The following is a 24,327-nucleotide window of genomic DNA, read 5'->3' as shown; positions in this document are numbered from 1 at the left end:
AGGTCCAGTTGCCTCTTGCCTCTCTAGGAGGCTCTTCAGTATTCTCAGGTGAGTCTGACCCAGGTTCCTATCAAATTACTGCTTCTGCCCTATGTTCTGGAGCACGTGGGATTTTGTGTGCACCCTTTAAGAGTGGAGTCTCTATTTCCCAGAGCCCTCTGGTTCCCCTGAAAGTAAGCCCCGTTGACCTTCAAAGCCAAATGTTCTGGGGGGTTATCTTTCCAGTACAGGATATCCAAGCTGTGGAGCCAAGTGTGGGCTTCAGATTCCTTGCTTTTGGGGAAGAACATCTTCAACTGTAATTATTCTCCCGTTAGTGGGTTCCCCACCCAGGGGTATGGGTCTTGACTCTGCCACATCTCTATCCTGCCTACCCATCTTGTTGTGGTTCCTTCTTCATATCTTTAGTTGTAGAAAAATATTTTCTGCTATTCCTATCTTTCTCACCATCAATAGTTGCTCTGTAAATAGCTGTAATTTTGATGTGCCTGTGGGACAAAGTGAACTCAACATCTTCCTACTTTGCCATCTTGGTAACTCCTCGAAAATCCTGTTCTTTTAAACATTATTATAGCTTGACACTAGGTTTAATGAATAAACCTGTGGTGTGTGAATAAACACTCACTTCATAACACATTTTAGTTACAACATTAGATATTAGCTAGTAAGGATATAAACCCTATTATCTCCAATTATCTGTATGAAGTTAGAGATGACAAAGCACATTAGGTAATGGAGGATTGTGCCCTGGAAAGAACAGTGAGCTTGACTACTAGCTAGCACAATGAAATAATAAAATTAAGTAAAAAGTAAAACTGGGAATAGTGAAACATTTTGTCATAATTTACAATACTATCCTGAGATCAAATCATTTTTTAATTAACTTTTTATTGTGGTATAAACACTTCACATGTGATCCATCGACTTAAATTTTTAGGCGTACAGTGCAGTATTGTTAATTTTAAGTACTGTGCTGTACAAGCAGATTTTGAACACATATTCATCATGTAAAGTTGAAACTCTATAGCCATTGAACAATAACTCCCCATTTCCACTTCTTCCTAGCCCCAGGCAACCACCATTCTACTTTCTACTTCTATAAGTTTGATTATTTTAGATACCTTATATAAGAAGGATCATGCAGTGTTTGTCTTTCTGTGTATAGCTTATTTCATTTTGCAAAATGTGCTCTAGGTTCATCCATGTTGTCACTTATGGTGGAATTTCCTTCTTTTTTTAAAGGCCAAATAATATCCCATTGTGAGTATATACCACATTTTCTTAATTCATTCATCTGTTAATGTACATTTAGGCTGTTTCCATATCTTGGATACTGTGAATAATACAGCAACGAAAATGGAAATAAAAATATCTCTTTGAGAGTTCCCTGGTGGTCTCGTGGTTAGGATTCCGGTCTTTCACTGCCATGGCCCAGGTTCAATCCCTGGTTGGGGAACTGAGATCAGTGCAGCCACACACACACACACAAAATCTCTTTGAGCTCCTGATTCAAATCTTTGGGATATATATCTATAAGTTGGATTGCTGGATCCTATGCAAGTTCTATTTTTAATTTTTTTGTGGAACCTCCATATTGTCTTCCATAGTGGCTTAATGATTTTATATTCTCACCAATACTATATAAGTGTTACAATTTCTCCACATCCTTACCAACATTTGTAATCTTTTTTTTTGTAATAGTCATCTCAACACGTGTGAAGTGATAACCCGTGGTTTTGATTTGCATTTTCCTGAGAATGAATCATGTTGAGCACCTTTTATATACTTGTTGGCCATTTGTATATATTCTTTGGAAAAATGTCCAGTCAAGCCTGTTGCCCATTTTTTAATTAGGTTATATGTTTTTTGCTATGGACTCAGAGGACTTCCTTATTATTTTGGATATTAACCCCTTATCAGATATAGGGTTTGCAAATATTTTCTCCCATTTCATAGGTTCCCTTTTCATTTTGTTGATTCTTTTTACCTTTGCTGTGCAAAAGCATTTTAGTTTGATGTAGTCCCACTTATCTATTTCTTTTTTCGTTACTTGTGCTTCTGGTGTTATATTCATACAATCATTGCCAATACTAATGTCAAGAAGCTTTTCCCTTATGTGTTCTTCTAGAAGTTTTAAAATTTCATGTCTTTGGTTTAAGTCTCTATTGCATTTTTTTTTCAAATTTGAAATTATCTGTGTATTTTATTTTATTTTTTAACATCTTCATTGGAGTATAATTGCTTTACAATGGTGTGTTAGTTTCTGCTTTACAACAAAGTGAATCAGCCTTACACATACATATATCCCCATATCTCCTTCCTCTTGCATCTCCCTCCCACCCTCCCTATCCCACCCCTCTAGGTGGTCACAAAGCACCAAGCTGATCTCCCTGTGCTATGTGGAGACAATTCTTTGCCTGTTGTGTATTCTTGGCTCATTCGTTGAACATCAGTTGACTATATATATGTGGGCTTATTTCTGAGCTCTCTATTCTGTTCCATTAGTCTGTATGTCTATCATTATGTAAGCACCATACTGTTTTAATTACTGTAGATTTGTAATATATTTTGAAATCAGGAAATGTAGTGCCTCCAGCTTTGTTCTTTCTCAAGATTGCCTTGGCTATTTGGAGCCTTTTATGGTTACATTTGAATTTTAAGATTGTTTTTTCTGTTTCTTTAAAAACTGCCACTGGGGCTTTGATGAGGATAACATTGAATCTGTAGATCACTTTGGGTATTATGGACATTTTAAAAATATTAGGTCTTCATCCATGAAAAAAATGTCTTTCCACATATTTGTGGCTTTAATTTTTTTCATTACTGTTTTGTAATTTTCCGTGTTCAAGTCTTTTACCTCTTTTGTTAAATTTACTCCTAAGTACTTTAAATACTTTATTCTTTTTGGTGGTATAGTAAAGGAGATTGTTTTCTTTATTTTTTGAAGTATAGTATCTGTACAATATTATATAAGTTAGAGGTGCACAATATAGTGACTCACAATTTTTAAAGGTTATGCTCCATTTATAGTTATTATAAAATATTGGCTATATTCCCCATGTTGTACAATATCCTCTTGTAGCTTATTTATTTTATACCTAATAGTTTGTACCTCTTACTCCTCTACCACTATATTGCCCCTCCCACTTCCCTCTCCTCACTGGTAACCACTAGTTTGTTCTCTATATCTGTGAGTCAGCTTCTTTTTTGTTATATTCACTAGTTTGTTGTATTTTTTAGATTCCACATATAAGTGATATCATACAGTATTTGTCTTTCTTTGTCTGACTTATTTCACTTAGCATAATGCCCTCCAATTCCATCCATGTTGCTGCAAATGGCAAAATTTCATTTTTTATGGATGTGTAGCATTTTATTGTGTGTGTGTGTGTCTGTGTGTGTATCTCACATCTTTATCTATTCATCTGTTGATGGACACTAAGGTTGCTTCCATATCCTGGCAATTGTAAACAATGCTGCTATGAACATTAGGGTACATGTAAGTTTTCAAATTAGTGGGTGTTGTTTTTTGTTTATATACTGAGGAGTAGAATTGCTGGGTAATATGGTAGTTCTATTTTTAGCTTTTTGAGAAACCTCCATATTGTTTTGCACAGTGGCTGCAGACCAATTTACATTTCCACCAACAGTGTACCAGGATTCCCTTTTCACCACATTCTCACCAACATTTATTATTTGTGTTCTTTTTGGTGACAGCCTTTCTGACAGGTGGGAGGTGATACCTCATTGTGGTTTGGATTTACATTTTCCTGATGATTAGTGATGTTGAGCATCTTTTCATGTGCCTGTCAGCCATCTGCATTTCCTCTTTGGACAAATGTCTACTTAGTTTTTTCTGTCCATTTTTTAATTGGGTTGTGTGGGGTTTTTTTGATGTTGAGTTCTATGAGCTGTTTATATATGTTGGATATTAATCCCTTATCAGTCATATCATTTGCAAATATTTTCTCCCATTCAGTAGGTTATCGTTTCATTTTTTCAATGGATTCTTTTGTTGTGCAAAAGCTTTTAAGTTTATTTTGGTCCCATTTGTTTATTTTTGCTTTAATTTCCTTTACTTTAGGAGATAGGTCCAAAAAAAATAGTGCTGTGATTTATGTCGTAGAGTGTTCTGCCTGTTTTCCTCTTGGAGTTTTATAGTATCCAGTCTTATATTTAGGTCCTTAATCCATTTTGAGTTTATTTTTGTATGTAGTGTTAGAGAATGTTCTAATTTCATCCTTTTACATGTAGCTGTCCAATTTTCCTAGCACCACTTATTGAAGAGACTGTGTTTTCTGCATTGTGTATTCTTGCCTCCTTCATCTTAGATTAATTGACCAGAATTCCATGGGTTTATCTCTGGACTTTCTATCCTGTTCCATTGATCTATATTTCTGTTTTTGTGTCAGTTCCGTACTGTCTTGATTAGTGTAGCATTGTAGTATAGTCTGAAGTCTGGGAGCATGATTCCTCCAGCTCTGTTCTTCTTTCTCAAGTTTTTTGTATTTTTTTGGCTATTCAGGTTCTTTTGTGTTTCCATACAAATTTTAAATTATTTGTTCTAGTTCTGTGAAAAATACCATTTGTATTCTGATAGGGATTTCATTGAATCTATAGATTTCCTTGGGCAGTATACTCATTTTAACAATACTGATTCTTCCAATCCAAGAACATGGTATATCTTTCCATCTGTTTGGGTTTTTTGCCTCCTTAGATAGGTTTATTCCTAGGTATTTTATTCATTTTGATGTGATGGTAAATGAGATTGTTTCTTTAATTTCTCTTTCTGATCTTTCATTGACAGTGTATAGGAATGCAACAGATTTCTGTATATTAATTTTGCATCCTGCAACCTTACTGAATTCATTGATGAGCTCTAGTAGTTTTCTGGCAGCATCTTTAGGATTTTCTATGTATAGTATCATGTCACTGTAAACAGTGACAGTTTTACTTCTTGCTTTCCAATTTGGATTAAAGGAGATCGTTTTATTAATTTCCTTTTCAGATAGTTCCTTGTTAGTGTAGAGAAATTCAGCTGATATGTTTATTTGTATGTTGATTTTGTATCCTGCAACTTCGCTGAATTAGTTTGTCAGTTCTAACAGTTTTTTGGTGGAGTCTTTAGGTTTTCTGCACATAAGAAGATGTCATCTGCAGAGACAGTTTTTCTACTTCCTATCTGTTTTGGATGCTATGAATTTCTTTTTCTTGCCTAATTGCTCATCTAGGACTTAGAGTACTATTTTGAATAGAAGTGGTAAGAGTTGGCATCCTTGTCTTTTTCCAGATCTTAGAGAAAAAACTTTCAGATTTTCAGCATTGAGTATGATGTTAGCTGTGGGATTTTCCTATATGGCCTTTATTATGTTGAGTTAATTTCTATACCTAGTTTGTTGAGAGTTTGTTTTTTGTTTGTTTGTTTGTTTTTTTTTTTTTTTTTGCGGTACGCGGGCCTCTCACTGTTGTGGCCTCTCCCGTTGCGGAGCACAGGCTCCGGACACGCAGGCTCAGCGGCCATGGCTCATGGGCCCAGCCGCTCAGTGGCATGTGGAATCTTCCCGGACCGGGGCATGAACCCGTGTCCCCTGCATCAGCAGACGGACTCTCAACCACTGCGCCACCTGGGAAGCCCTGTTGAGAGTTTTTAATCATGAAAGTGTGTTGAATTTTGTCCAGTGCTTTTTCTCTGCATGTATTGAAATGATCGTATGATTTTCATCTTTTATTTTGTTAACATGGTGTATCACATTTATTGATTTGTGTATATTGAACCATCCTTGTATCCCAAGGATAAGTTCCATGTCCATCACAACTGAAGGGAGCAAGGTACATTCACATAGAGAGATTATAAGAAAAATTATACTGGTCGAAAATTCTGAGCCTTCAGGTCACTGGCTTCATACCTGCCATGAACGATATGCCTGGAGGTTAATTTCATGCGTGTTGGCCACAATTTTGGTATAGCTTCTCATAAGTTGGTTTCTTCTACATTCATTAGAGCCTACCACTCAAGGATATAATAATAATTATTTTGACTATTTGCAAGGGATTTGGAAAGGTAAGCATATGTGGTGATTTTTCATTTGGCTGAATCAATTATTTCAATTGTATGGGTTCCAAGGCTGAAGCTGTAGGAGCAAGGAATTATTTAGTGGCGTGAGTCTGGCAGTGTCTTAATCATCAATCTCAAATGTGGTTTTGTTAGTCTTCATAATAATATTCCTAAATTTGGGAATTTTCACAAAGTATCTGCAGGGCCAAATTATGGTTTCCAATGGCCATATGTACTTTTGCTTTAATAAGCCACTTCTTCCATACCAATATTAAAAGTTATATTTTATGACTGTTTTAGTATCAAGACAAATATTATACAGACTGGATTATATTAATGTTTTATTTTCATTTTAAAAGAAATTAAAATATTTCATAAGCCTCCAAAAGTATCATGAGCCCTAGACATAATGCTTACTGTGTGTAGTCAATGTCAGCCCTGGGTATTTGGACACATTCCTCAGGATATTTTATAGCCCTTTCAGAGTTTTATTGTCATTGACTTATGAATCTTAACAGTTACAGTGATGAGTTCCTCGTAATAATATTCTTTACAACTACTTTGAATTGTCTACCTTATATAGGTCATATTAAACTTGCCTTTTTTCATCAGTTTCATCATGGACTCAAAACTATTTTACAGTCTCAGCTTGTTCCATTTCATTTTCATTTTCTATTTAATACCCTGCTTGTCACCATTTGAGGTCTCAGATGTTGGGAAGACCTTCTCAGATCAGGCCTTTGGGTTAGCATATTACTTTTTGGTTAAATATTTTTCAAAGGATTAAGTTCAGTGTTCATTTAATGTCCACTGGCAGCACTGAGGAGACATGACAACACAGGCTGGAAAAGAAAAAAATCACACAAGATTTTTTAAAATAGTGAAAAAATGGAAGAAATAAAAATGTCTATCAGCATGTTATAAATTCACACAATGAAATACTATGCAGTGATTACAGTGAATGAACTGTTATAAGAGTTGGCAAACTCTATAAAGGGCCGGAGAGTAATAGTTTAGTTATTTACAGCCATATCATCTCTGTCTCAACTACTCCACTGTGCTGCTGTAGTTAGAAAGCAGCTGTAAACAATATGTCAGCTAATGAAAGTGGCTGTGTTCCAATAAAACGTTATTTACAAAAACAAGCAGCAGGCTGGTTTTGGCCCAAGGATAATAATTTGCTGACCCTTAAACTAAAGCAGGATATATCAACATGTATAAATATCAGAACTATAATTTGAGTAAACAAAGTAAGTTGTAGGATTCATATATTTTATTGCCATTTGGATAAAGTTTAAAGACCTTCAAAATATTATGTTTATGGATGTGTGTGTGACTGCATGTATGCATGCACTTGTGTGTGCACGCATGTGCATGTGCATGGGGATGATGACCATTGTATTCATGATAGCTGTTATTTAGTAAATAGAGTGAGTCAATTTAATTAATTTCTTTATAAAAGCTATCTGATGGAAATATAGTATATTAAAATATGATTAGTACATGGGTGTTTGCTTTATTTTTTCTTTGTGTCTTCATGTTTGAAATATTTCACAATTATAAAACAACACTGGCAAAGCCAATCAAAACATGTTTTCAGGCTGAATTTGACTGAGATTCCATCACTTTACCACCTCTGCTGTTTATGCATCCAAGCATTCTAAAGAATATCAACATGGTAGAAAATGATGAGTCTTTATGTTAACAACTTGGAATCTATTCCATATATATCTGGAGGCTTTTAATGCAATAGCAGTTCATGATAGGTGATCTGGATATTAACCAGCATGTAAGCTGCTTTTCCTCAACATCAATATAACCTTTCTCTTTCTTTACAAAATCGTTGCATAACTTCTTGACCATATATATATATATATATATATATATATATATATATATATATATACCATAATTCCTTTTTTATGATCTTGTTCTCTAGGATAATTCTTATTAGCTTTCCATTTCCTGTGTCATTTTGTGGACTCTTAGACTCAGCTTGTTCCAGTTAGAACTAATTATTTCATAATCCAATTGACCAACTCTCCTCATTATGGAAGCCTTTCTTCAGACTTGCCTCTAGACATCCCAGCACTATCCTAGAAAACGTGGAAAGCACTGTGCCTTTTTAACAATATGATGTTCTATAACCTTTCTTTTTCTTGTTCCAAGATCAAGGCTGGCATGCTTTTTTGTTGACCTTGAACTCGTTAAGTAAAGAGTCATGAAATGATCCATATTTTGAGCTCTATGAAGGCAGAGATTTTGCTTTATTTCCTGCTATCTTCTTAGCACTTTGAAACAGTATTTGGCACAGAATAGCTATTCAATAAACATGTGTTGAATGAAAAAAATTAATGATGTTATTCCTTTCAGAGGATATAGTTCTACATGGGTTCTGGTGGGATGTGGGGTTATTCCAAAGGCAGCTTTAGATACCACAGTGGAAGAGGGAACCTTTCAAAGTCCTGAATTTGTGATTGATTAACTTCAGTTTCACCCCAGTTCCCTAGCTTTTTACTTCTTATTTTAGTATAGTTTTATTTCTAAGATTCCAATGTTTCCTTTTTACTTTTTTTCATATACAACATACATATATCAGATTATATATAGTATGCTATGTTTTACTTCACCCAATTTCATGTATTGAATATGTTTTATAAACCTTAACATGTAAATGCCAACTTGTGGTTTCTTTACTTAACTGAAACTTGCTTGTGTGACTACGCGAACTTTCTTTATACTTAATGCTTATATCTGTGATATTGTCATTTCAGTATCATTTTAGTACATTACTTTCTATAATTGCCACCCATTATGGTACAGTGCACCTAGTCAGTGTCAGTTGAGTTACCTAAAGACTAAAAAGGAAATTATATCTCTCCCTGAACAAGTCCTGAAAATGTACCACCTATATGCATTGGGGGTCTCAAAAACTAACCCCGGTTTGGTCATTTGCTATAAGAATTCAGCATATAGTCATACTCATAGCTATGATTTATTATAGTCAAAGGATATAAAGCAAAATTAGCAAAGGGAAAAGGCACATAGGTTAAAGTCTGGAGGAAACTTGGCACAAGGTTCCAAGAGTTCTCTCCCAGTGTAGTCACACAGTGTGCACTTAATTCCTCCAGTATTGAATTGTGACAATACATATAAAGTGTTGTCTACCACAGTAGGTCATTAGAGACTGAGTGCCTAAGGTTTTTATTGGTGGCTGATCATGAAGGCAACTTCTGCCCAGCATGTACCAGAATTCTAGATTCCCAGAGGAAAGCAGGTGTTCAGCATAAAGCACAGTGGTTGTACCGGCAGTCTGGGCACAATGAGCCACTTTTATCTGTTCTGGAAGTGATGGGAACACTTCCAAAATTCCATGTTCCCAGACACCAGCCAAGGTCACACCTTGCGAGCAGGTCTTTCTAAGGATAGAAGTCTCAGGCCTGCTATGTTAACTTCTTTCTGGACACCATATGAATACAATTCTATATGGGTTTCCCTAGGTGACTAGCATAATAGAATAAGGCTATTTTGGCATACTGCCTACCCCAGCATTCTTGGGACGATAAGTGAAAGGGAGAAGATAGAAATTCATAACACACAAAAATGTTTGTAAGGTAAATGAATATTAAATAACATTGATTGGTTTGTCGGTTTATGAATCTATCCAGGCCCTTTTTCCCGTGTTTTAAAATTTCAGGGACTTCCCTGGTGGTCCAGTGGTTAAGACTTCACCTTCCAATGCAGGGGGTGTAAGATCCCACATCCCTCATGGCCAAATAACCAAAACATTAAACAGAAGCAGTATTGTAACAAATTCAATAAAGACTTTGAAAATACAGAGTTGAGGTGCACTCCAGGAACTTTCATTTTAAAAATAAATAAAATTTCAGAAGTGGTGATTATCTGTCAGCTTCCAGTAGCTGAAGATGTAGGTATGCTTTAATTTAGACTACACTGATTCTCCCATTTTGGTGCTGTCAGTATGATCCCAGCAATGGTACATTTCCTGACCTTTCTCAGCTGCAGATGGGCCCTTGTCATCACCAAGCACCAGTTTCCCAAAGATGAAGAAATCCAATTTCATTTTGTTGTCACATAGTGTCTTTTCCTTCCCCCCCTCCCCGCCTGGATAGCTTCAGCTCTATGCCTTTACCCCTAAGCATAACTTCAAACTTCCTCTAATGAGCTTCTCTCTTTAACTAATGTGAAGATTCTTTTTCCTACCTCCTGTCCCAGAATGCAACTTGTTGGTTTTATATTTAGTACATCATTACATATACAATATGTTATTTAGAAAGTTTCCACTGAGGCCAAGCACTGAGCAGTTTCTCTCTGCACTCTGGTTATGTACCAGAAATAGGGTACAATTCCCAAAAATATTAACATATCTTGTTTTCTGTAGGTACTCTTGGGGCTTCCAGAATCTTCATTGATAGCCCAGATTTCCTGAGCAAAAGAGGTTTTTCAAGTTTGAATCCAAGATAAAGGAACTTACAGAGAAGGCTTGTTCTATAGGGGTCTTAATATAGAGGATAGCAGGCCTCAAACCATGTCCATCAAATAATATGGGGAAACTAAGCAATTGAAATCTGGCAAGACAGAAAGATCCTTACAGGAGAATGTGTACCAAGAACAGGGCCTAACTCTTCATCCAAGTTTTTGAATGAAGTTTTGAATAATCCTTTCTCATTTTCATTTGTGTAACACCTAAACACCTGTGCAAAAGTCAGCATGCCTTTACAAGAATTTCCCAGGGTATTTGTGACCTGGAAGATTGCTGGTTTTGTCCTAAATCCTGTGTTAGCACCATCTAAGACATGGACTAGGCACACTTAGACTTCAGTCAGCTGAATAGATGTTTAATCAACATTTGAAAAACCATGATAGAGAACTAGGGGCAGCGGACAATGTCAGGACTTGAGGTCCTGTTTGCCAGGGGCCAAGTTGTGGGCGTCGTCTCCAGGACTGTCCACACTCACAGGCAACTCTCTGCCATTTTTAACTCTTCCGAACTTGCCTTTCTAATTCCTTTTTTTCTGAGCAGCACCATGTTTTCTGCTATTAAATTGTCACCAACTTCATCTTCTCTCCCTCTTTTGGCTTTTCCTTTCCTGGCCAGAATGTTCTTCTGGTTTCTTCTATGGACTTTCTTGTCCAGAAATCTCAGCCTCTGACCCTCTTTATGAGATACTATATCCCCAGTGGGCAAGAATCAGTCCAAACAAACATAAACATCATATTTCATTGAGTCTAAGAATCACACTTTTTTCACATTTTAAATTTGGATTCATCTCATAATTTGATGTATGTCACAGTATAACTGGCAGAGTTTTTTTTTCTTAATAGTATAAAAATGATGGTGGAAATTCAATTAGAGGCATCTTAGATTTGAAGTAGCAGTGATTTAAAAGTATACAAAGTCACACTGGTAACCTACACACACAAATTTTGTTTGCATGTGGTTTCTGTTTTCTTCCCTGACCTCACCACATTGCTTCATGCTGGCCTGTTAAATCAGAATGACAAATAGCCTTCATGCTGGCCTCTGAGTGTTCCCTGTTATATAGGTCTCTCTTGAGTCCGCCAGTTTAATGTTTATTGCATATCTACTACATGCCAAGCATGGTGGTAAGTGCTAGGGAGAGAAAGATGAGAAAAATCAGACATAGTTTTTGCTTTTTTGATTATAGAGTCTTTTAAGATAGTGTTAACCATTAGCATTATAAATTGGTCTGATCATAGGCCAGATCATTCAGTTGTTCCTGTGGTGTCTAGATTCCTCAACCTTTCCATCTTTCATAAGGAAGGAACTATTCTGGGTGATCATTTTGGACTTGTGTCCAACGAACCTGTAAAGGTACGTCAGCAGTTTGGGTTGACCACTTCAAGCTGATTTATCTCTTCTGTGGCATCATCAGTTACATCTCTAAGGTTTTCTTCCTAGTGTGCAGATACAATCTGTTTCATCTGTCTTTGTTAAACTTCCAAAGGAAATATAACGAGTTCAAATGTAATTTGCTCAGGGTTTAATTTTTCTGTTTATGCATAATAATTATTTTAAATAGTCCCAAGGAATATTGCACTGAGAATGTGTCAGCTGGCACTTGCTCTGTCCTACAGGGAACCTGTTACTTCCTCCTTTGTAGTTAAGTTGTCCTCAAGAGGTTGGTGTCTGTATAGATATACCTCAGTGCCCTACCTGTTTTCTTAGACTTCTATGCTTGAATTTATTAATATAACCACCTCCTCTTGAGACAGCAAGTAGCCAATATGCACTATCTTGCTATGGCCTTACCCTCAATGAGGTTTTGTCTTTTCTTTTTCACCTTTTTAATTGAGATATAATTAACATATAACATTGTGTTAAGTTTAAGGTGTACATTCATTGTTTTGATACATTTATGTATCACAATATGATTACTACAGTAACATTAGCTAACAGCTTTATCGTGTCACATATTTATCATTTCTTTTTGTTGTTGTTGAGAACAGTTAAGATTTAGTCTCTTAGCAACACTGAAGTTTATAATACTGTATTGTTGATTATAATCACTATGTTGTGCATTAGAGCTACAAAACGTATTTATCTACTAGTTGTAAATTTGTACCCTTAAACATCTCCCCGGTTCCTCCACCCACCAGCCCCTGGTAACTGTCATTCTACTCTGTTTTTATAGGTTCTGTTTTTTTAGATTCCTGTTAGGATGGCTTTTATCAAAAGGCAAGAGGTAAATTCTAGTGAGGATATGGAGAAAGTGGAACTCTTATACACTGTTGATGGGAATGTAAATTTGTATAGGTATTATGGAAAAACAGTATGGCAGTTCCTCAAAAAATTAAAAATTGAACGACTATATGATCCAGCTCTCCCACTCCTGTGTATATATCAAAGAAATTGAAATCAGTATCCTGAAGGGATATCTGCACACCCATGTTCACTGCAGCATTATTCAGTATAGCTGAGACATGGAAACAACCTAAGTGTCGTCAACAGGTGAATGGATAAAGAAGATGTGAGATATGTATAATTCAGTCATGAGAAAGAAGGAAATCCTGTCATTTGTGACAACATGGATGGAACTTGAAAGCATTATGCTAAGTGAGATAAGTCAGACAGAGAAGGACAAATACTGTATATCACTTATATGCAGAATCTAAAAACACTGAATATGTTTTTCTTTTAAAAACTACAAAAGGTAAACTGTGTAAAGGAAGTTTCACCCCAGCCTCCAGCCACCTAATTTCCATCCCAGGAAGCAAGTACAGTTACTGATTTCTCTACCTCTCAGTTCTTTTTAAACAGTATGGAAAATTTCAAACATATATGTAAGTAAAAAGTACAGTATATTGAACCTCCCTGTATCCAGCACCTTGCTTCAACAAGTATCACCAAGTGGCCAGCCTTGTTTCAGCTATATCCTCACCCACTTTCTCTTCCACCCACTGGATTATTTTGAAACAGATTTTAGATGTCCTATTATTTGATCCATAAATATGTCTGTATCACTAAAAGATAAGGAATTTTAACATAGCCACAATACCAATTTCACACTTAAAAAGCAACAATAATTTCTTAATATCATCACATTCAAAAATTTCCCTGTTGGTCCCATTTTCTTTTTTACAGTTTGATTGTTTGAATCAGGATCCAAATCAGATCCACATATTGCATCATTGCATTTGGTTAAAACTCGTCTCTTTTAACCCATAGCTCCCCCACCCCCAGCTCTTTTTTCTTTCTTTCCCTTTATTGTGGAAATAACTGGGTCGTTTATCCTGTAGAATATTCCATATTCTTCAAATTTCATCACCAAATACAGTGTGTCTATAACCAAATACAACCTGTGTTCTATAAACTGGTATTTTGATTTAGAGCTTTGATCAGTGTGGTAGGTTCAATTTATGACATATGCTTTATAGGTGTCTGTATTCAGTTTTAATATTATAGATAAACCAGGAAAATTCCCTGTTTCTGTTTTATTTTTATTTATTTATTTTTTATAACATATTGGTTAAATACATGGGTTCTGTGACCAAACTGCCTGGGTTTGTATCCCAGTGCCACAGCTTAGTGACTGTATAATCTTGGGCAAGTAATTCCACCTCTCATTGCACGTTTCCTCATTTGTAGATTGGGGATAGTAATAGTACCTAATTCATAGTGTTATTGTGAGGAATAATGAAGTTAAATATGTGTACTGCATTTAGAATAGTGCCTTGCCACAGGATAGGTGTTTAACGCATATTAACTATTACGTTATTATATTTTTATTTCGGTATCATCTGATATGGTATAGCCAGGACTTCCATATTGCCACACTCCAGGGATCACCATTTATGTCTTGGGCATTGTGAATGATGGTCATCCTGGTGGAGTACATTGCACAGTCTGTGTGGCCATATGTGGCAGCCCTAGGTGTAGCATCACATCTTTCAGCTATTTTATGTTTTTTGGTAGCAAGATTTTGTAAACAGGATTTAGTCTCCATCTGGATTTCCTGTTAGCAAGCATGTATATCAACTACCTTTTTGTTTCTATCCTCCTCTTCCCTGAAATGTGCATGTGTATGCACCCACAGATACATATCACATATACCTTTAAAGTCAGAGCTAAACAGTAGTCCTCATACAACCTCTCTAAAAGTCTAGTGATTTTAAGATCAAATGTCTTTTGGTGTATGCCACTTACCACTCCATAGTACACATCCATGGGGAGTTGAGGATCTTAGTCAGATACCCACAAACCAGAAGTCAATCAAGTAGCTGTATTCCTGGGGGCCATGTAGGCATGTTCAGCAATCTCATGATTTGTTTCTGTATCTGTCCTTGGAACCTGGCCAAGGGTGCTTATATTTTAAACAATACAAGATAGATGCCTTCAGAATGAAGACCCTGTGGAGTGGCCTATAAAAATCTGGACTTCTTAATTGTTGCCAAGCTTAATTGTTTCTCTGGGAACAATTTCCTTTTTTGTTTTTCCTCAGATCTGGCATGGAAGCCATGAATGGAAAAGTATATCTTTCTAGATTGCTCTCAAGAGGGCGAGTGAGAGGGGAGAAGGAATTATTCACTAATAAAATGTTAGTCATATCCTTTCTAATTTAATAAAAAGGCAATATAATTTCCATAGATGTGACACCAAAGAATTAAGGAATACAGGATCCTGATTTTTGAAGTTTTCTAATTCACAACTAATTCCTTATGTACACACACATACATACATACATGCCCAACTACCCAAATAATACATAGTTACAATAATCCTTTCATAAATAGTACAGATGAACCAATTTTCAGGGCAGGAATAGAAACGCAGATATAGAAAACGGATGTGTGGACACAGTGGGGGAAGGGGAGGATGAATTGGGAGATTGGGATTGACATATATACACTACCATGTGTAAAATAGATAGCTAGTGGGAATCTGCTGTATAGCACAGGGAGCTCAGCTCGGTGCTCTGTGATGACCTAGGTGGGTGGGATGGGGGCTGGTTGGGAGGGAGGTCCAAGACAGAGGGGGTATATGTATACATATAGGTGATTTGCTTCATTGTACAGCGGAAACTGACACAGCATTGTAAAGCAACTATACCCCAATTAAAAAAAAGTCAGCTGTGGTCTTAGTTGAGCTAATAGAAGATTTAGCTTATGGGGTGGTTTAGATGGAATGTGCCTAGAAAGGTCCGATTACACAGAGCCTTTAGGAAGAACCCAAGAAACCTCTGGTAATTTAATTATCCTATTCTGTCTAATTAACATTAACCATCAATCAGTGTCAGATTGGACCAAAATATGCTTGATCTTGAAGTAGGGGTTGTATTTGTTAATCTGTATTCTCTAAGGTCACCATACTGTTGACTGAGGTCTGCTCGTGGGTCATGAACCAATCAACTCTTTACCCAAGCTTATCCAGGTAAACAAATGCAAATTCAAATTCTAAGATGCTCTTTATAAATCAGCCCCTCTTGTCTTCCTTTCCCATGATTTAATTCATTTTTTAGTGATATAGGCTTAGTTAGTATTGAATATTACCTATAACCATTCAATCTACCAAAGATTTGCTGTTGTGCTTTGTCAATACAATGGAAATTGACAGAGTTAGCCCTGGCAAATATAGAAATCACTGTAATGTCTTGGCCCATCCTGCCTCATATTATATCACCCTCCTCCCAATAACACACCTCATATTCATAGTAGATATATTATTATTCAAGAAGTTTTATACAGCATAAAGTTTTTATACATATTTACTCATCCATCATAGCAGTGGCACTGGTACACACATAGACAATATACTGAAAAATTCTGAGCCTTCTTCAAGACATTGGCTTGAAATCTTCCAAACACATGGTTCTCAGAAACTTTTTGTAAAACATTTATTTCTTTTTATTTATTCATACTCTTTTCCCTGATCCAGGTTCAGTTGTTGGCATCTAGTGACATATTCAAAATATAATCAACCAATTTGCCACTGTGATTTAACAACACAAAGAAATAACACTGCTTTAACACTTACTATATGCAATGATCTGTGCTAAGCATTTTGTATATGTAAACTCATTTAAGCCTCACATCATGTCAACGAATCAGATTTTATTATCCCATTTTGTAGATGAAGTAACTAAGCCACAAAGTTTAAGCAGGTTCCAGAAGTTAGAACCAGGATTTGAACCCAGCCTTTCTGAGTCTAGTGTACATGCTTTTAACACTACCTTATATAATATACTGCCGCTTTTACTTCTAAAATTGTGACTTGTTAGGCTTGCCTTTATTTCTTTCTATTACATCTTGGACAATAGGATCTAGTACAGCATGGTCCAAAAGAACTTTCTATGCAGATGGAAATGTTTTTTATCTGTTCTGTCCAATATGGAATCCACTAGGCACATGATGCTATAGAGCATTTGAAATATGGCTGGTGGGAATAAGGAACTGAACATTTAACATGCCACATGTGGCTAGTGGTGACCATATTGGACAGCACAGGTTTTAGCACAATACCTGGCATACAGATGACATGCAATAAGCATTTGTTGAATGAAGGAATGACTCCCAGATTTATTTCTCCAGCCCAGATCTCTCCCCTGAAGTTCATACTCATGTATCCAATTTCCTATTTGGCATCTTCCCTGAGTTTCTATTAAACACTTCCAAGCTTATCATGTCTAAAGTTAACTACAGATTTACCCCTCCAAATCTATTCTTTCCACAGTTTTCTCCATTTCAATTTCTTGACTCGCTCAAGCTAAAATCTTTAGAGTTGTCTTTGACTTCTCTTTTTCTTCTTCTCACGTCTAATCCATGAACAAATTCTGCAGCTCTTACTTCAAAATCTTACCACTTCTAAGCACCTCCACTTTTGTATGGCTGAATAATATTCCATCATATACCCACATTTTGCTTATCTACTCATCAGTTGAGGGACATCTGGTTTGTTTCCACATTTTAGCTATTGTGAACAGTGCTGCTATGAAGCCTGCTGTGAGTTCGAAAGGGATCACATTGAATCTGTAGATCAATTTGTGAAGTGATGTCATATTAACAATATTAAGTTTTCCAATTGATGAACATGGCCTGTCTTTCCATTCGTTTGGATATTCTCTTCTGACAACGCTTTGCAGTTTTCAGAAATAAGTTTGGTACTTTTTTATATTAAATTCATTCCTAAGGATTATATTATTTTTGATGCTATTATAAATGGAATTGTTTTCTTAATTTTTTTCAGTTTAATAGTCACTTTTTTACTTAAAAATATATTTACATTTTTTTCAATCTTGAAAAAGTATAGATTTCAAAAACAACCTACATTTTTTCCTGAAAATTGATACATGATTCTTTTATGTGTTTTAAAGGAATTGTCAATTTAATAACCTTAATTGATTAAGTAATTTCTACCCGATATATAGATGCTTAAAATATTGGGCTTAATTTTGAATAATAAGCATAGTATTCTTCAGTAGGTGAGTTCATTCCATTCACATGTATTGTGATTACTGAAAAGTTCTACCATTTTATTTTTTCAATAAATTGCTTTCTTGTATTCTTTTTCTCACCTTCTGATGGTTTCATTGTCTTCTGTGTTCCATTATTTTTTCCACTAAAGGTTTGAAAAATTTACATAATATTCTATTCCGTTAGTGGGAACCCTTATATTTTCCCCAATTTTTATTATATTGGTTGATATTTTGCCACATTTGCAAGTGCTGTCTCTATTTCTGTCATGCTATCTATCTATATTATTTATATATTTATACATCTATATCTTATTTTATATTAGAGGGAGAGAGAACATATATGCATACACACACACACACTTCACTCTCAAATACTTCAGCATGGAACTCCTAAGAATAATTTGCTTACATAACCATAATATCATTAACTGAAAAAATTATTTCCAGAAGATAATCCGATATCAAGTTCATAATCAGATTTACCCAGTTGCACAAAAAATTTTGTTACATCTGTATCTCTTTTAATCTAGAACAGTCCCTTTACCTTTTTTTCTATGACATTGACTTTTGGCAGAGTCCTAGCCAGTTTTCTTGGAGAATGTCCCATGTTCTAGATTTTTCTGATTACTTCATCATTTTATATAACTTGTTCTTATATCACCCATGTTTCCTGCAAATTGGAAGTCAGGTCTAAAAGACTGAATATATCAGCATGAACATTTTTGGCAGGAATGCTTAATGGGTGAGACTGTATACTTCTCATTGTATCATATTAAGAGAAACCTTCTTTTACCTATATTAGTGATGCAGTTTGATCTCCTGCATGAGGTAGTGATTGCCAGATATCTCCACTGTAAAAGTGCATTTCTCTTTTCTAGTTGGTAATTAATTTATCAGGTGATACTCTGGCATCATATGAATAGTCTGCTTCCCAACAACCTTATTCCCAATAGCCTTACTATCCACTCATGATCCTGGCTTGCCTGAATCAATTATTATATTGGGGGTGGTACTCATATATTCTTAACCCACTTACTTAAACTTATATTTTTGATAGGTTTCAAAGAATATTAAGTCCTTTTATCTAAATTACTCAATTGCTCATATTTAAAAATTAACTTCTTCCTAAGGAGTCAGGAAACTTCACCTGTGAGCTGTTGGCTCCTTGGTTACATGGAGATATGTTTTTTCTTTTACTTTTCTAATAGGTATCCCTTAAATCAGCAATATACCATAATGATTGAGGGTGCAGATATTTTCAAATCATAGTTCCTCTACTTACTAGTTGTGTGTTCATAACAAGTAACATAATTTCTCAGAGCCCTGGTTTCTTTATGAGTAAAATGGGTCACTTAAGATTACTTGTTTCATAGAGTTTCAAGGATTTAATAAGGTAACATATGTAAAATACTCAGCAAATTTTCTATCTTATAGTTAAACTCTCAATACCTGTTAGCTATTAAAAATAATTGGTTATTAGCATTATGATTTGGATTATAATGAATATTGTAACTCCCTCCTGATCTTCTCTGGCTTGTTTATAATCTTTCCTTTCCCAGAACAGGTATACTTTTTCTTTTTTTTTTTTTTTAATTTTCTTTTCTTAGAGACTCATTTACCTTTTCTTTCTGTTTTAGGTTATAGACATGTCTCTTAAATATTTTGAGTTTCTTTATCCTCTGATTCATTCTAGTGATCCAGAATGTAATATAAATATTGAAATGTTAACATTCTGTTGCTAACTCCAGTACTAACTCTGATAACCTCCCTAGGGTCCTGGGCAATGTAGACAAGACTAGTCTGCTTTTCAGTTTCTTAGAAAAAATTACTGACTTCCTGCATGTCTTACAGAAAGGTTTATAGAGCTTATACCTCTGTGTTTATTACAATAACTTTTTCAATTCTCTCCCAATTCAACCCCATCTGGCATAATAAGGGTAGCAAAATAAATGGTGATGGAGAGAGGTCGACATCTTTCTTGAGATTCCTCTTATCTTATAGACTTCTTCTATCTTGTGATGTAAGTCATCTGCAGTTAATACTAACAGACGGAACTGAATGCTTCTCAATCTAAGTTCCTAAGGATGTTACTTAGATTCATATCTGTCCTGCATGCAGATATCAGAATGAAGAGTGCCAAGTGACAGGAATTCTTCTGAGAAATTAGTGAAAGATCTAACTAGGTCTAACTATATAAGTAGAATCAAATGAGGAGCCTGAAAAGATATGCTAAGGCAAGATAGAATATAAGGTCAAGATGGCAGAATAGGAGGACATGGAGTTTGCCTCTCCACACGAATACATCAAGAATACATCTACAAATGGAACAGTTCTCACAGAGCACCTGCTGAACACTAGCAGAGGACTTCGGACACCTAAAAGGACAAGAAAAATTCCCTTGAACCAAGTAGGATGAAAGAAAGAAAAAAAGAAAAGAGGAAACGGGACAGGACCCATACCCCTGGTGGGGGGAGCTGAAGGGAGAGGAGAGGTTCCTGCACTCAAGGAAACCCCCTCACCAACTGGAAGATTGGCTGGGATAGAGAGGGACCTTCAGGGCATTGGAGGAGAGTGCAGCAACTGCCCAGTGTCAGGCAGGACAGAGTAAGACCTACCTGGATGGTCTGTGCCACACCCCTGTGCACCCCAGCCTGAGTCATGTGTCTCCTGTTGCAGAGGGAGTCTGGGTGCTGGAACGTGGAGTTTGGATCATGGATCCAGGGAGGGGACAGCTGTTGGCTGCGAAGAGACAGCCTGAAGGGATGAGACTAAGAAGCTCCACAACTGGGAAAGATTGTGGAAGAAGTCCAGGCCACAATAGAAGCAGGGTGACATTGTGGAGTGGCACAAAAGGCTCAGGGCCACCATTGCAGCCCCCTTCCCTATGTGCCAGCCCTTGACTCCATGGGCAGTAGGAGGGGCACCCGCCTCGGCAGGCTCACCTGCCCCTCCAAAGCCTCCTCCACCCAGGCTGGCTGAGGTGCCCATGCAGCACTCCTTGCCAAAGCCTCCTCTAGCCACGCTGGCCCTGGAGGTGCCCACACACCACACCCATCACCACCCTTACCCCTGCCAGCCTGGGTGGGCGCCTGTGCTCTGGAGCAGACATGAGTGGGAGGAACACATGGAAAGGTGGGGATGAAACCACAGCAGAGGGCCATGCAAATAAGGAAGAAGAGCTGAAATCTCTCCTCATGACTCCCCAGTCATGACTCATGACTCCCCAGTGAACCACGGATTCACACCCCAAATGCTGGCTTTGTAAAATCAGCACCTGCAGAATATCTGAATGGCTGAGTGCTCCCACAGCTGACATGGGTCTAGCTTTAACAGCTGTGGGCTTTGTGGGCACGCACAGGTGGGGATTGAACTAGGTCAGAATCGAGCTGCCTCCATATCTCACACAGGGAGTTCAGGTACACAATTACTGCAGTCCTGGGACCTGACTTTGGTAGAGACACCAGGGCCAATTACCAGCATACCCACAGCTAAGGTGGAGCTGAGAGCAGTTCCAACAACAGTGTAATTTGTGAGCCAGCATAATGGGTGAAAAGTGACACAAGAGAGCACAGTCACAGGTGAACAGCTCCAGAGGAGGAAAACTCAGTGGCTTCTCTCAGTGGGAGTGCTCCAGTCCCACCTACCTCACACCACAGAGCAGAAACACAGCTCTGAAACAGATCTGGGAGCCTCTACACCAGCAACTAGGGAACAGACCCTGCCCTGACAGGGCTGTAACAATCACATAACAAAGGGGAGGTCCTGCTCAATATCCAGGGCAGGCTTAGGTCACCACATCATCAGTCGCACCTCCAATCAAGGGTATAACACCCAGCATACACTGAAGAAAGAGGGTCAGACATCCATACTAAAAACCACCCTTGTACCAAAAATATAAAACACACAAGGACTACATAGGGATGTTCCCACATAAAGATATCCCTCTAAGACAGTCTGAGGGTCAGGCATGGGGAGAAAGAACCCCAGAGCATATGCTTTGAAGGTCAGCAGGGCCTGAGTGTAGGAGCTCCGAAGGGCTGGGATAAACAGAGACTCCAGTCTTGGAAGGGGCACATAAAACCTCACATGCATTAGGACCCAGCACAAAGAATTACCTCTGTAGGATCCAGGAGTAAACCTAACTGGGGGCCTAGGAGGGTCCCTGGGGAAGTGAGGGTAGACTGTAGCTCACTGTGGAGGCAAGGACACTGGTGGCAGAAGCCCCAGAGAATACTGATTAGCATAAGCTCTCCCAGAGGCCCCTATTTTGACACCAAGACCAAGCCCCACCCAATAGCCTACAGGCTTCAGAGTTGGAACGCCTCAGGCCAAACAACCAGCATGATAGAAACACATCTCCACCCAACAGCAGGAAGGCTGCCTAAAGTCATACTGAGCTCACAATTTCTGTAAAACACATCTTGACACAGCCCTGCCCATGAGAGGGACAAGACCCAGCTCCACCCACCAGAGGGAAGGCACCAGTCCCTCCCATCAGGAAGCCTGCAAAAGCCACATGACCAACCTCACCCAACAGGGGCCAGACACCAGAAGTAAGAGGAACTACAATACTGCAGCCTGTGGAAAGGAGACCACAAACAAAGAAAGTGACACAAAATGAGATGACAGAGAAATATGTTGGAAACGAAGGAACAAGATAAAAACTCACAAGAACAACTAAATGAAGAGGAGATAGGCAATCTACCTGAAAAGAATTCAGAGTAATGATAGTAAAGATGACCCAAAATCTCAGAAAAAGAATAGAGGCATGAATGGAGAAGATACAAGAAATTTTTAACCAGCAGCTAGAAGATTTAAAGAACAAGCAAACAGAAATAAACAATACAGTAACAGAAATGAAAAATACACTAAAAGGAATCAATAGCAGAATAACTGAGGTAGAGGAACGAATAAGCGAGCTAGAAGACAGAGTTGTGGAAATCACTGCCACAGAACAGAGTAAAGAAAACAAGAATGAAAAGAAATGAGGACAGGCTAAGAGACCTCTGATACAACATTACACACACCAACATTCACATTATACGGGTCCCAGAAGAAGATGAGGAAAAAAAAGAGGCTCAGAAAATATTTGAAGATATTATAGCCAAAAAATTCCCTAACATGAGAAAGGAAACACTGAAGTCCAGGAAGCACAGAGAATCCTATATAGAATAAACCCAAGGAGGAACACGCCAAGACACATATTAGTCAAACCAACAAAAATTAAAGACAAAGAAAAAATATTAAAAGCAACAAGGGAAAAGCAACAAATAATATACAAGAGAATCCCCATAAAGTTATCAGCTGATTTTTTTAGCAGAAAATCTGCAGGGAAAAATGTAGTGACACGATATATTTAAAGTGATGAAAGGGAAAAGCCTACAACCCAGAATACTCTACCCAGCAAGACTCTCATACAGATTTGATGGAGATATCAAAAGCTTTACAGACAAGCAAAATCTAAGAGAATTCAGCACCAGCAAACCAGTTTTACAACAAACGCTAACAGAACTTCTCTAGGTGGGAAAGAGAGCAGCAACTGAAAACAACCTTGTACATATACAAACTGCTATATCAAAACCTCATGGGAAAAGCAAACCAAAGAACTCAATGGATACACATACAAAAAAGAAAAAGCAGCCCAGACAGAAAACCAAAGATAGTTATGAAATCACAAAAGAAGAGAACAAAAGAGGAAAGGAAGAAAAAAGACCTGCAAAGACAAACGCAAAACAATTAAGGAAATGTCAGTAGGAACATATATATTGATAATTACCTTAAATGTAAATGGATTAAATGCTCCAACCAAAAGACATGGACTGGCTGAATGGATACAAAAACAAGATACATATATATGCTGTCTACAAGAGATACACTTCATATCTAGGGACAGATACAGACTGAAAGTGTGGGGATGGAAAAATTTATTCCATGCAAATGGAAACCAAATGAAAGCTTGAGTAGCAATACTCACGTCAGACAAAATAGATGTCAAAATAAAGACTGTTACAAGAGACAAGAAAGGACACCACATAATGATCAAGGGATCAACCCAAGAAGAAGATGTAACAATTATAAATATATATGAACCCAACATGGAGCACCTCAGTATATAAGGCAAATGCTAAGAGTAATAAAACAGGAAATTGACAGTAACACAATAATATTATGGTGGACATTAACACCCTAGTTACACCAATGGACAGATCATCCAGAAAGAAAATCAATAAGGAAATGCAAGCCTTAAAATGACACATTAGAAAAGAGAGAGTTAATTGATATGTATAGGACATTCCATTTGAAAGCAATAGAAAACAC

At 37.1% G+C, this 24,327-nt stretch overlaps 1 protein-coding gene across 3 annotated transcripts in view; it reads left to right on the top strand.

Annotated features, from left to right (window-relative positions):
- Positions 1-24,327, top strand: part of OPHN1 (oligophrenin 1) — a 582,946-nt gene that overhangs the window by 392,696 nt on the left and 165,923 nt on the right. The window lies entirely within an intron of this gene.

This window comes from Aethalodelphis obliquidens, unplaced genomic scaffold, assembly GCF_003676395.1.
Source record: "Aethalodelphis obliquidens isolate GAN/ISIS:26980383/991018 unplaced genomic scaffold, ASM367639v1 scaffold85, whole genome shotgun sequence".
Taxonomy (NCBI): Eukaryota; Metazoa; Chordata; class Mammalia; order Artiodactyla; family Delphinidae; genus Aethalodelphis; species Aethalodelphis obliquidens.
Note: the sequence above shows the minus strand (reverse complement) of the source record. Positions and strands in the feature narration are given on the sequence as shown.